The 15175-nt window shown below is 33.8% G+C and overlaps 2 protein-coding genes across 7 annotated transcripts in view; one reads left to right on the top strand and one right to left on the bottom strand.

The window, feature by feature from the left end:
* Positions 1–15175, bottom strand: part of LOC101889113 (G-protein coupled receptor Mth2) — a 361585-nt gene that overhangs the window by 75960 nt on the left and 270450 nt on the right. The window lies entirely within an intron of this gene.
* LOC101899086 (G-protein coupled receptor Mth2) overlaps positions 9665–15175 on the top strand; it is a 36595-nt gene continuing 31084 nt past the window's right edge. The window contains exon 1 of the mRNA XM_059126416.1: positions 9665–9820. The gene's annotated coding sequence lies outside the window, so the exon portion shown is untranslated. The remainder of the gene's footprint in view (positions 9821–15175) is intronic.

The raw sequence follows: 15175 nt of genomic DNA, 5'->3' as shown, positions 1-15175 counted from the left end.
TTGTGAACAAAATGCAGGTCGCATTTATTATCCGATTGAAATGAAATTTTGCATACAACATTTGTTTGGGCCAAGGACGAACCCTATTGAAATTGGAGATAATCGGTCAAAATTTAGATATAGCTCCCATATATATCTTCGTCCGATTTGCCTTTTATTGTGCACCAAACGTGTAATATCAGCCCGAATGGTATGGAATTTTGCACATACAACCAAATTAGGCCTGAAAATAAGTATGCCAAATTTGATCGATATCGGTTCAGATATAGCTATAGCTCCCATATATATTGTTCATCCGATTTGTTATTTTTGTCCTCCGCAGCCGTAATATGCACTCTGTAACAACAATATTTGGGGAAATATATCAAATACAGCTGAGAAATACATTTGCTAAATTTTATCGAGATCGGTTCAGATTTGGATATAGCTCCCATATATAACTTCGTCCGATTTACCTTTTATTGAGCACCAAACGTCTAATATTTCCCCAAATGGGATGGAATTTAGCACATACGACCGAATTTAGTCTACAAGGTAGTATGCCAAATTTGGTGAAGATCGGTTCAGATATAGCTATAGCTCCCATATATACAGTTCATCCGATTTGTTATATTTGTTACCCACAGCCGTAATATGCACTCTGTAACAACGATATTCAGGGAAATATATCAAATACAGCTCAGAAATATCTTTGCCAAAATTTATCGAGATCGGTTCAGATTTGGATATAGTTCCCATATATATCTTTAACTGATTTTAAATTAATTTTGCACCAAATGGGCAATACAAGTCCGAATTTAAAAGATAATTTGTATCTTCTTCGGCATATTTAGTCCTTTGAACTTTAAATTATAATTATAATCATAGCGTGTATGATTGAAATCTCCCATAAAAACTTTTAGTTATAAAGTGGAGCTCAACTAAATTAGCAAAGTGGTGTAGGGTATCATAAAATCGGCCCCGCCCGACTTTAGGACTTTCTTTACTGGTTTTATTTATGTTTTTTTTCTACACATTTAATATTGATACATCCCAAAAAACTACATTTAGTCTTTGTTAGCAATATAAAACTGATTTATTGTTTTATTATTATACTGACGATGGGATTATTATACGAACGGTGGAAAAAATATTAAATTTGCCATCTGATTTTATTTCGAAACTCTTAATTTCCCATCAGTAAAAGACCACTTGCATCACCATCGTTGAATGCAATCGGAATCATTTGTACTATGATCTAATGCACAGATACGGATACTCTGTCTGATATAGAGAATGTTATAAAATTTGTAACCTTACCTTACAACACTGTATTTTTTCGAAACTCCTAAAATTGGTCCCGTTGGAACTAGTAAAGGTACGTATTTTTCAGCAATACTTTACAAACTGAACTTGCCTAAGCGGACTGCAAAATTATGTTGTTTAAAAACTGAACTTGGCTGAGCGAAATGCAAAATGATGATTGTATGAGTTGTTATTAACCCTGTACTGTCGCAAGGGGTGCATGTGTACTTAAAAGTATCGTAAAGTAGACAGAATTAGTTTATGAGTGCCGCGGCTTTGCTACAAAAATTATGTTATGGCACAATACGATGTTAAATGGTGATCTTTCCTGACTAGAATTTGTATCACATTCATATCAAAACGTGGAACTATTTCTACTTGCATATGGCAATAATCCATCCAATGAGAACACGAAATTCATTAGGACTTCAATCAGTGAAATAACGAATATGAAGAGGCACTGTAAAGTAGAGTGAATTTAACATGAAAAGGATTAGTCCCTTCCAAAAATTCTTCCGTATCCTTAAAGATACCTTAAATCATTGGTCTATTTATACGGGGGTCTGATATAAATATATGTAAGTCCGATATAGAACAGTGTGGCTTGTTTGTTCGGGATACCGTAGTATTTTGTTGTTGCAAAATGGTCAAGCTTTATCCCTTTATTGTTGTTTTTATAAAAATATAAAATATAAATATTACAAAGTGCCAGATTTGGACTATATCGAGTACTTCATTCATACTTTGTATGAGATATGTGCAAATTTTTGGAAAATGTGAAAATATGCGTAGGGTACCAGAGATAACAGAACGAAATATTCCACTTCATGTAATACAAATAAAATATTGGTATGGGCAAAAACTGGTTCAGAGAAATATTTAGATATAGCAAGTTGTAAAGAGTCGCCAAAATGTTGAAAATTGTGACCCTTTGCGGGTGAGATACCAGAAGTTATAGTCCGATCTCTACCGTATTTACAACAGTTCCTGTGTTGATGGATAAATTGAGATGCGCCAAGTCTGAATGGAATTTGATGTTAATTTCGCGTTTTTTGAGCTTCATAGATATTCAACCCCTTTTTTTGACTCTTTGTGGGGGAGGTACCAGAAGTAGTTGACCGATATACTCCATTTTCACAACAGACCTTGTGTTGATAAAAGTTTTGTGATATGTGTAGTTTGAAGACAATCGGACTCTTACATCACATTTAATAAGAGTAATAATTATTCAAAATTTTGACCCTTTGTGGGGGAGGTACTTGATGGAGTGGACCGAAATTGTCCATTTCCGCACCAGACGAAGCACGCAAATAATAAGTTTATGCTTTCTCTTTCTGTGCAGCAACATATTTTTTTTTTTTTGAAATTTCGACCTTTTGGGGGAGAAGTACTTCAAGAGGTTTCAATGTTTGATAATAATATATGTACCAAGTTTGGACCAAATGGGATACTGCCTTCGAGAGTTACCGTGCGCACCAGCCATCCAGACAGGCGGGCGGGTAGACATCGCTACATCGACTCCAAATGTCCGGAAACGGATTTTGTCCAAAGAGACCTAGGGTCTAAAACCGTTATTTCGATGAGGCACGTTTTAATGTACACCCCCTTTAGCCATATGGCTGAGGGTATAATTAGGCTTGCTTACTCATAGACTAAGGAAAATATAGACGAAGAAATAATCAGCAGATGTCGCCTATTCGGTTTCAGGAGTGTATGACTGGAAATATTGAAAGCACACAATTCTAAAATGTTAAAAATATCATGAACTGTATGATATTTTTCGGTTGAAAATAATTTTCAATTGAAAATGTTCCATAATAAAAGATAAGTGAAAATTACTTGTTGACATTGAAAATTACGGGTATAATCAAGTGAAAATCTTGATAAACAATAAGATAAACAAGTAAAAAAGCTGTAAGTTCGGCCGGGCCGAACTTTTAATACCCTCCACCATTTGGTACAAATTTGGCAATTTCCAAAAAAAAAAAAAATAAAATAAAATAATAAAATCCGTTAAGAATTCTGTTAAAACCCTAAAAATACCGAATGCTTATACGACGACGTGGACCTGCATAGGCAACTTTTTCATAAGTTATTACAATATTTACATGCGAAACTTGAAGAAAAATCTGTTTATAATGTAGCTAAAATCATCAAAATACAGAATATAGGGGGTACCGTTATATGGGGGCTATACGTAGACGTGGACCTGCACAGACAATTTTCTAGCATGGGCTGAAATATCCATTACGAACTTCACATGCGAAATTTGAAACAATCCCGGTGAATAGTGTCGCTAAAATCATCAAAATACCGAATATCGGGGGGTACGGTATATGGGGGCTATACGAAGACGTGGACCTACATGGTCCATTTTCTGTATTATGCTGCAGTATCTATTACGAACTTCAAATACCAAATTTGGAACGATTCCCGTGAATAATGTCGCTAAAATCATCAAAATACCGAATATCGGGAGGTACCGTTATATGGGGGCTATACGAAGACATAGACTTGCACAGACAATTTTCTATCTTAGAGTGTAGTATCCATTTGGAACTTCAAATACCAAATTTGAAACAATTCCGGCGAATAACGTCGCTAAAATCATCAAAATACCGAATATAGGGGGGTGGCCCATTTACGAACTTAACCTGCCTACTGGAAAAATAAACATATGTGCAAAATTTAAGCCATCTATCTCAATTCATTCGAAAGATAGCGTGATTACAACAGACAGACGGACGGACAGACAGACGGACATCGCTAAATCGACTTAGAATTTTACGCTGATCAAGAATATATATACTTTCTTGGGTCTGACATGAGTATTTCGAGGAGTTACAAACGGAATGACAAAGTTAATATACCCTCCATAGTATGGTGGAGGGTATAAAAACAGTAGGTCGAGCGTGTAAACCAGCATGTTGACTGTCCAAAAGCGTGCTGAGATCTACCTGCATAAAAAGACAAAACTGACTTTACCTTGTCTATACATTCATTAGTCTCAGACAAGAGCCCAATACGCTGTAATGAAAAATGAAGCATATTTTTAGGCATTGACAAGATCTTTGCTAAAGCAATCGTATTTAACATGAAAGAATTTAAAATTGAAAAAAAAAAAAATGGTCAGGCATAGAAATTTTTGTTAATTTTGTTGATGGACGGTTCCAAAAACTTCTATACATGACTAGAATTTTTTGGAACCGTCCATCAGCATAAGATTCTATGTAGATGTAGTTCCGTTCCGTTCGTCTTTGAAAATCACACTAACTTCCGAACGAAATTAAATAGGTCGACAAACTTGTATAACCCCATATAACTGTACCACAGGATATTCGATTTTTTATATTTTAACGGCATATTGTCAACGATATGTTTTTACATTTTGCAAGTATCTTTCAAATAGTGGAGGGTATTAATGGTTCGGCCCGGTTGAGCTTAAGTTATTTTTTGCTTGTTAAATAAAAACATATTGCAAGTGTTTCTTTGCGTAACTACATATAAACAGACAGTAAGATAACATGTAAATTGGTATACAAACTCTGTCCATTGGTATACAAAAATCCAATGGGTTAACCCCTATATTTGTAAACTTACTGAAAGACTGCAACGCTTCTTGGTGTACAGTACAAATGAAACAGAAGAAAGAAAAAACATGCTAAAAGGCACATACAGGGTGAGATGAGAAAACTACAACCAACTTCAGACTGCTGTCATTACTAAGCCACTCGTTCGACAGCTGTTAAAATTATTCCAGTTACAGCTCATTATATTGTTTACAAGCGTACAGCCTTTTGGTGAGAATTTTCAAGAAAAAAGTTATTCGTGACGGAATTCAAGCGTGATAGTGTGATTTCTTTATATTTGGCTGGAGAACTACAAGTGGTTATCGTTAGAGCACTCCAGCATATAAATGTCAATAAATCGTTTGTGTCTCGTACCATCGCTCGTTACCGTGATACTGGTAGCGTAGCCCGACGTCAAGGTAGTGGACGGAAAAGTAAAGAAGCAACTTGATCGAAACCCGCGTCGCAGTGACCGAAAAATGGCTCGTGAGCTGAACATATCGGGATATTCTATTCGGCAAATATTGAAAAATGAGCTCGGGGTAAATCCATTGAAATTTCAAAAAGTGCAAGAACTTACATCGCAACAGAAAGCAAATAGACTCAAAAGAGGTAAAGAGTTGTTTCGCTTGGTCGAAAGTGGTGAACGGCCGAATTTGGTTTTCTCCGATGAAAAAACATTCGTTGTCCAGCAGTTTGTAACAAACAAAATGATCGTGCTCACTTGCCAAAGAGGTCAGCTGAAAATGTGCACCTTCGGTTGGCCACCAGAACTCAAGCGCCGGCCATGGTGATGGTGTGGGCCGCCATAACAGCCGATGGTCGCTCTCCGCTCGTATTAATCGACCGTGGCATCAGAAAAAATGCCAAATATTATCGCGAAAATATTCTGGAGGGTGTATTAAAGCAAACATTTTGGCCACAGATCTTGGACATTTCAACAGAACTCAGCACGCGCCACCCAAGAATGTTTATAAAATTAGGTTCCTCGCTTCATTTCCAGCTCATAATGGCCACCAAAATCTCCGGATACCAATCCGTTGGACTAGTGTGTCTGGAGTATTTTGGAAAGCAAGATTGGCACTAAAAAATACCAAAGCGTCGATCACCTCAAGCAAGCGCTTCGCCGGGAATGGGCCAAAATTTCAACATATGGGAAGCGTGTGACGGTTTCATTGGCCGTTTGAAGGCCATAATTCGTGCCAAAGATGAAAAATCAAACAACTCTTAATATAATGACGTTTGACTTTCTTGCAGTCTTTTTATTTCACCCTGTATACTTTTTGGGGTCTAACATTTATATTTCGAGGTGTTACAAACGGAATGACAAACTTAATATACCCCCCATACAATGGTGGAGGGTATAATAAAGAACACCTAATTGACTTCAACAAAGACCAGGTGGAAAGCTGTCATAGACTAATGTGGCACTTGATCCGCCCTCTATTCGTTGTTTGACCCTTAACTATGAAAAAACTACCTAATTCTTTACAAAAAATTTCCTGAGCGAACACTCGTATTTGTTCATTGTTCAAATCAAATCACTCTCAGAACAATGAAAAATATGTCCCATCCCTAACAAATGAGAGCATTTATCGAAAAAAAAAAATATTACATTTAAAAATTAAAAATAGAAAAATTTTATGAAATTTTAAAAATTATTGGGAAGACTGAAAATTATGAATGAAAACTACAATGTTGAATGGCGTATGTACATTCAAACGAAAGTACATTTTGTTTTCTCTCTCATTCGAGGTATGCATTTTGTCGACGAGTTGAAATTTCCACAGAAAACTGAAAACAAAAGAGGCAATATTTTCAAAATGTTTGTATCTGAAGAACAAAATGTTTGACAAGTGTCTCTCCAGCAGAATTTAGAAATAGAAAAATACAAAAATATGTTCGAAATATCAATATTTACACAAAATGTTGAAAACGTGAATGAAATTTGTAAAATTAATAATATTATAAATCTTTGGGAGAAAAACAATAGTTTCTTCTATTCATATTAGTGAAAATTTCATGTATCTTCGTATAAATTCGTATTAAAATCAACAAACAACATTTTTCAAAAAGGGAATTATTTTACTTCGAATTTCGAATCGTGCCGTATGAATGGCATTCTGAGAGCAAACAACGTTATTGAAAGTGTAATGAGAACATAGCATAAATTTAATTTGAAATTTAACGGAAATATGTAAGTACGCTCAACTTAAAGGAGCCATACATTTTTTTTATCGATAATCTATCCAACACGTCAAGACGATATGCATGAAATCGTGGCATGACAACGAAATGGTTATTATTTGCGTTTTTGTTGTCAACACCATTGGGGACATTTGTACCACTAAAACAGCTAAAAGGGCAAAAATATTCTCCTAACTTATATAGAAATAATTGTATATAGTTTCTTGTTCAGTTCTCTTTGTGTGCACATTAGCACAGCGATATGTTTAAATAGCTGGGTGTGACATTCGTGTTATCGATTCGATTTAACCCTATGTGTGGGCAAAAATAAATGTTTGTATTAACGATAATGTTTAATATTTGGGTATAAAAATAATTGTGAACTTATTTGTTTCAAGTAATTTTTCAAATAAAATTTGTTTTAATTTCTAACATTTTTGCATATGACGAATGAAATATATGACGGAATGAGCTTTTATCTTTGGTATTCGGCGGATTTTATGACCATATATACGGAAAAACTATAAAAGAATATTTTTACAATCATTGAGAGCACATAAATCTAATTTTTGATATTCACAAGTCAAGTACATTTAAATCTCAGTAACAATTTGAGGAGAGTATAAGCCATTCTTAGCATTACTAGTAATGACAAACACATACCCGTTGCATTAGCAGCTGGCTCAAAAATAATGACTTACTTCTATAGATTTTTTCTTATTTGCCATGACGATCCCGTATTTAAAGATTATGAAAAATAAATTCCCATTGCATTACCTGTAAAGGCATGATGGAATGCGGGATAAATGTATCAAAGGTTTTCCGAAAATCAAAATTGATCGTTATGAAAAATTTTAAAACGGTACAAAAATTGTTAAACGTTACCATTTGGTATACTATGTAAAAGAATAGAGCTAAAAAATTGGTATTACTATCAAGTTGCGATTGGAAGTTTGATATTTGATGGTGGGTTTGGAAAAGTGTTCTACTGTTGTTCGAAAAGTTTTAAATTGACCTAAATTAAGGATTGAGAAATGGAAAGGTATTGCAAATAAGTATTAAAATTACTAAGGGAAGTACTAAGTCTTACTTAACTTGGAATTGTGGAAACGCATAGATATTTAGCCCTACAAGCCTACCTTGTGTAAACAAATCAGAATCTATATATATATATATACATATATATATATATATATATATATATATATATATAGATTCCGATTTTTTTACACAAAGTAGGCTTGTAGGGCTAAATATCCGCATAAGTGCCACAATTTATTTATACCCTATATATATATATATATATATATATATATATAGATTCCGATTTTTTTACACAAAGTAGGCTTGCAGGGCTAAATATCCGCATAAGTGCCACAATTTATTTATACCCTCAGCCATATGGCTAGAGGGGGTATAAATCATTTTATATATACTCCAAAACTTGCCTCATAGAACTAATGGTTTTAGATCCTAAACCAAATCCGTTTCAGGACATCTGAAGTTGACCTAGCAATGTCCGCCCGTCTGTCTGGCTGGCTGGTACGCACAGTAACTCTCGAAGGGAGTATCTGATTTGGCCCAAACTTAGTTCACCGAAATATTATTATCAAACTTAGATCGTGTCCGGAACTGGACAATATCGGTAAACTCCTTCTAGTAGTTTCACACCCCCCCCATCCCTCACCACCCAAAAAATTTAAAAAAAAAAAAACCAAAAAAAATATATATATATATATATATATATATATATATATATATATATATATATATATATATATGTAAAAATAATGATTGATATATTGAGATGCGATAAGTCTGAATGAAATCGGATGTTATTTTCGCGTTTTATGAATATATATAAATATAAATATATATATATATATATATATATATATATATATATATATATATATATATATATATATATATATATATATATATATATATATATATATTTATATTTATATATATTCATAAAACGCGAAAATAACATCCGATTTCATTCAGACTTATCGCATCTCAATATTTCAATCAACACAAGATCTGCTCTAAATATGTTAGAGATCGGACTATGACTTTTGGTATCTCACCCACATAGGGTCACAATTTTCAATATTTCGGCGAATCTTTACTACTTGCTATATCTAAATATTTCTCTCAACCAGTGCATATGCAAGTAGTAGTAGTTCCACGTTTTGATATGTATGTGATACGAATTCTAGTCAGGAGAGATCACCATTTAACATCGAATTGTGCCATAATAGAATTTTTGCAGCAAAGCCGCGGCGGCTTTATGCACACATAAACAAATTCTGTCTACTTCACGATACTTTTAAGTACACATGCACCCCTTGCGACAGTACAGGGTTAATAACAACTCATACACTCATGGTAGAAGAATGTAGGTCGGCGCATCGACACAGCTGCTGGGACAACGAATTGTCAAACCGATTTTGGAATTAAAAATGTTGAATGAAAAATTATTTAAATTTATAAAAATTGTCGAAAAACGCATATTATAATAATCTCCGAATGACGTCGTATAAGAAAACATATAAAAGTCTATTTATTTTTGGAGAAACATTGAAAAAATTTGGCATTTCAATGTTCCCAAGTGTTGATGCATCTAGCTGTATTAGTCTACCATGCACACAAACATTATTTTGCAATCCGCTCAGGCAAGTTCAGTTTGTAAAGTGTTGTTGACTAATACGTACGTTTACCAGTTCCAACGGAACCAATTTTAGGAGTTTTTAAAACAAATGCAGTGTTGTAAGGTAAGGTTACAAATTTTATAACATTCTCTATATCAGACAAAGTATTCGTATCTGTGCATTGGATCATAGTACAAATGATTCCGATTGCATTCAACGATGGTGATTGAATGCAAGTGCAAGTGGTCTTTCACTGATGGGAAATTAAGAGTTTCGAAATTAAATGAGATGGCAAATTTAATATTTTTACCACCGTCCGTATAATAATACCATCGTCAGTATAATAATAAAAAGATAAATCAGTTTTATGTTGCTTACAAAGACTACATGTATTCATTGGTATGCATCAATATTAAATGTGTAGAAAAAAAAAAAAACATATTTGCAAATTGTATACACAGCTTTACAGCTTTGTATTGGTGGAAAAACAATTTATTTTTTTCTCCTTTGCCAGTGGTGATGTGGAACTTGTTGAATAGTGTTTCGTATCTGTTTTGTAGTATGGCTCGTCTTCGTAGGCACATTTATATGCGCTTCTCGTATAGACGCTTCGTATAGACCCCATATAACGGTAACTCCCTATAGTCGGTATTTTGATAATTCTAGCGGTATTATTAACCGGAATTGTTTTAAATTTCGTAATAGGTTCTAAGGTCTATGACAAAAAATTACTTTTGAAGGAAAATGTCTTCGTATAGCCCACATATAAAGTGTTTCATTTGAGAAGAATTTTTACGATTTTTTTAAGTTCCTTTAAATGGTGGGGAGTAATCAGTAATAAGTTCGGCCGGCCGAACTTACTTGCGTTTTGACTTGTTTCTTTTGCGATTTATAATCGAATTCGTCACGAAACTCTTAATGTCCTTTACGATTCTTCTCTTTTCCGAAAAAAAAACAAAACTTTTAGAATATTTGGCAATCTCGCACATTTTTGTTCCGAGTTCGACATCAGAATTGGAAACATGTGCAGATTTATTTTTTATTCATGAAAAATATTAGCTCGATAATCAGCTCTCAGTTGATGGAGTGTCGAGCGACATCATCACCTACAGCTGCAATATTTTTGGTCGATCGAACTGGTCGAAGGCGCGTTGTTGCCTAACAGACCCAGTTTTGGAAATTTAATCTCTTTACAGTTGACTCTTTTGAGCATGGTTGTGACCCGAAATTGATAGCCGCAAAACTTTAACAATGAAATTTATTATACACGTATTTCCATAATCAACACACACGCAAGAGTGAGCTCATTGATACAAAGCACACAAGGAGGGGACTAACAGACTGTATGACACTGTACACCACTCTAAATATTTCATAGCATTGCTTCAGCATTCCATTTCTTACAGCGGAAACCTTAACAAGTAAAAGAGCAGCATACCCTCCACCATTTGGATAGAACTTACAAAATGTTAAGAAAATTTCGTCGAAAAATACCGATTAAATGCAACCGTTATATGAGAGAGAGAGAGAGAGAGATCTATATGAAGACGAGGAGCTGCATGCGCAATTTTTCGTCATAGGCTGTAGTAATTTTTAAAAAAAAACAAGTAAAAAAGCAGTAAGTTCGGCCGGGCCGAACTTTGAATACCCTCCACCATTTGGAACCAAAGACATAAAAGTATAAAGATAGGACAAGACAGAGTAAAATATGGCAACCCTATGAAAAATACCTCTGTTGTTATGATATCGTAACAACATAGTTACCAATGTTAAGCAATTTAAACCGCTAAGGCAGTATGCAATTATTTGGGAAGGTATATGGAATAGAATTTTGAAACCAATATTTTGGATTGTCCAAACTTTTATCTGACATTATTTCCTATAATTGTGTTTTTTATATTAACATGCCTCCGTCAGGAGCTGTTATTCAAGGTAGCATAGCCACAAACCATTTGCTCAGAATGCATTTTGTCTAGTCTTTACCATTTTAGGTCTTTGTTGGAACGAATTAGAAAATTTTCAAAAAAATTAAATCCAATAAAAATTCTTTTAAAATCTTTAAAATATCTAATATAGGAAGGTGCCGATATATGGGGGGATATACGATATTGTGGACCTATAAAGACAAATCTATGTCTGCGTGTAAAGTACTCACAAGGAACTCCTTGTATGGATTTTCATATAATTCCATTGAAAAATATGGCTAAAATCATCAAAATGCCGAATACCGGGGGGTACCGTTATATGGAGGCTATACGATATTGTGAACCTATATAGATAATTCTCTACCGAGGTATAAAGTACCCACAAGGAACTACTTGTGTGGATTTTCAGACAATTCCATTGAAAAATGTGGCTAACATCATCAAAATACAGAATATCGGGGGTACCGTTATATGGGGGCTATACGATATCGTGGACCGATATAGCCCATCTTCGAACTTGACCTGCCTGCAGACAAAAGAGAGATCTGTGCAAAGTTTCAGCTTCCTATCTTAATTCGTTTAGACTGTAGCGTGATTACAACAGACGGACAGACGGATGGATGGACAGGGCTAAATCGTCTTAGAATTTTACGCTGATCAAGAATATATATACTTTGTTGGGTCTAAAATGATTATTTCGATGAGTTACAAACGGAATGACGAACTTAATATACCCTCCATACCTTTGTTGGTGGAGGGTATAAAAATGCTGTAAAAATGTCTCTAATATGATCAAACTGGAAACAATTTCTATGAATAATGCCGCTAATATCATCAAAATACAAAATAAGGCCATATGAAGATTTTGGACCTACATAGACAATTTTTCGTCATAGGTTGTACTACCCATTACGAACTTTAAATACGAAATTTGAAACAATTCTGGTAAAAAATATCGTTAAACCATCCAAATAGCAAATATCGAAAGGCATAGTTGTAATGGGGGCTACACGATATGGTGGACCAATATTCTCTTCCAAAGGGTAAAATACTCAGAAGGAACTCCTTGTGTGGATTTTCAGACAATTCCATTAGGAAAATGTGACTAAAATCATCAATATACTGAATATCGGAAGGAACCGTTATATAAGAGATATACGATATCGTGGACCCATATAGGCAATTCTCTTCCAGGGAGTAAAGTACTCACAAGTAACTCCTTTTTTGGATTTTAGGACATTTCCATTACAAAAAGTGGCTAAAATCATCAAATGGTCATAGTCATGGGTACCGTATATGGGGGCTATACGATATCATGGACCGATATAGCCCATTTTCGAACTTGACTTACTTGCAGACAAAAAACAGATCGGTGCAAAATTTTAACTTTCCGTCATAGTTCATTTTGACTCTAACGCGATTCGTCCTAGAATTTGATGATGGAAAAAATGTATACTTTGTTAGGTCTAAAATTATTATTTCGATGAATAACAATCGGAATGACGAATTTAATATACCCTCCATACTATGTATGGTGTAGGGTATAAAAAGAGTAATACATGAAGAATGAGAAAAAATAGAACTCACTGTATGTATGTGAGAACATGCATGTATAATGCATCTCATATGAGCATTATCGCATGCTGAAGCATAGCGAACTTAAAAAAAAATACAAAAACAACTGTGAGTCAGTTGACGTGAATAACCTTACACGACTTGTTCGGAGAATTTTGTGGTGACTGTACCCAGGGGAGCTCAAAACAAGAATTGTCGTTGTGTGCGTGAGAGTAACAGAATATGCACTGTAAGAAATGGCAGGCAAGATATACATGGTCTGACGGTAAAATGAAAAAAAAAAATACGCAAAAAAACAAAGTGTGTTAATTCAAAAGAAATTTTATAGATAGCAGTCAATACTGATTCGAGTTTATGGGTTGCAGTTTTTGTATGTTTTTGCAAGAGAAAAAAAATTGAATTCGATACATTTCACGATCTTTTAATTTTGCAAGAATAATCTTTTATTCATCTGCAAAAAAGATGTGAGGAAATATTTTGTTAAATTTAATTATATTTCAAATGAAAAATTAAATAATTCAGTGGAAGCTCAAATAAGTTTCAAAGACCAAAATAAAAGCTAATAATATTAAAATATAAAGTGCGTTTTAAACAAAATGGTATGAAATAACTAAAATTTGATAAAAAAAAACATGCAGTATTTTTTAGTTAAAAATATAGGAATACGAAATAAAAGATAAAATTCATCAATTAAGTAAAATATTTGTAGAGAAAACCACTTGTCATTGAATATATATTTATACATAAGGCAAAAAATGTATGTATTATTTAGCAATGTCGTCTTGAATTCAAAATTTCTAGTACTTGGAATAAAAAAACGTAAACTGTGTGCTGAGTGTTTGAATAACAGTTAATTTTATGAAGAAATTTTAAAATATTGCAATTATTTACATTCCATACAGGAAATATATAAAGCTTGTAAGTTTTGGAAGATCATATCTAATCATACAATGTATAATTTTCACAAATTAAGACTGTTGCTTTAAAAGGAAATGCCAGCATTTCTTATTAATAAAATGCTCCTCAGCTGTGTGGAGACTAATTTGTTTCTATATTTAGAGCAAATATACTTTAGGTCAGAAAATATTTGTTCGCAAATATAAGTTGAGGCAAAATATGATGCACATTTATATGATATATCTTTTAGATAAGGATAATCATTTTTGTCGATGCTTTTCCAAAACTCATCAAGTTCGATTTCTTGTGGGGCTTCCATTTCGCTACGTAGTATTATCAATTCCGTTTGATATTGTAGCGGATATTGAGATACATCACATGTAAATGGATTTTCGTACATGTCCAGCATTGGTTGAATTAGTTTGAAATCGTTGAATCTTTGTTGCATGTTATTAGCAAGTTCTTCTATGATTGATATATGTTCTTGTTTTTTTAAGCAATAGTCTTGGCTTTGAATTTGTGCAGTTCTCGGAAAACTTGTGAAGATATCTGACTTTAAATCTTCCTTTAAAAAATTTAACTTATTTTTAAAGTCAACAACTAACTTCCACAAATTATTTAAAGTGGAGCCTTTTCCTTGCAGTTTTTTGTTTAATTCATTCAGAATGCATGATATGTCTGCCAAAAATGCCAAGTCAGTTATGAAATTTTTATCTTTTAGTATGTTGTACTCTTCCATTTTTTCCAATTCTAAGAACTCCATTATTTCATTCTTTAAAGCAAATAATCGGTTTAAACAATCGCCTCGACTTAACCACCGTACCTCACTGAACATAATTAAATCATTATATGGCGCCGATTTATCTTTCAAGAATTTTACTAGTTTTCGGTGTGTTAAAGAGTGATGTCCCCCTCTAATCTTTTTAATAATTTGATCCGCCTTTTTCATTGGTGGAAGGTTGGTCATAAATTTTGATGCTAGGGCTACCTGATGGATTATGCAGTGGAAGTTTTCAAATTGAAAATCATACTTGTTTAATTGGCCAATAAATCCATCTTTTTTTCCACACATAACATACGC

Source organism: Musca domestica, unplaced genomic scaffold, assembly GCF_030504385.1.
Source record: "Musca domestica strain aabys unplaced genomic scaffold, Musca_domestica.polishedcontigs.V.1.1 38, whole genome shotgun sequence".
NCBI classification, from domain to species: Eukaryota; Metazoa; Arthropoda; class Insecta; order Diptera; family Muscidae; genus Musca; species Musca domestica.
Note: the sequence above shows the minus strand (reverse complement) of the source record. Positions and strands in the feature narration are given on the sequence as shown.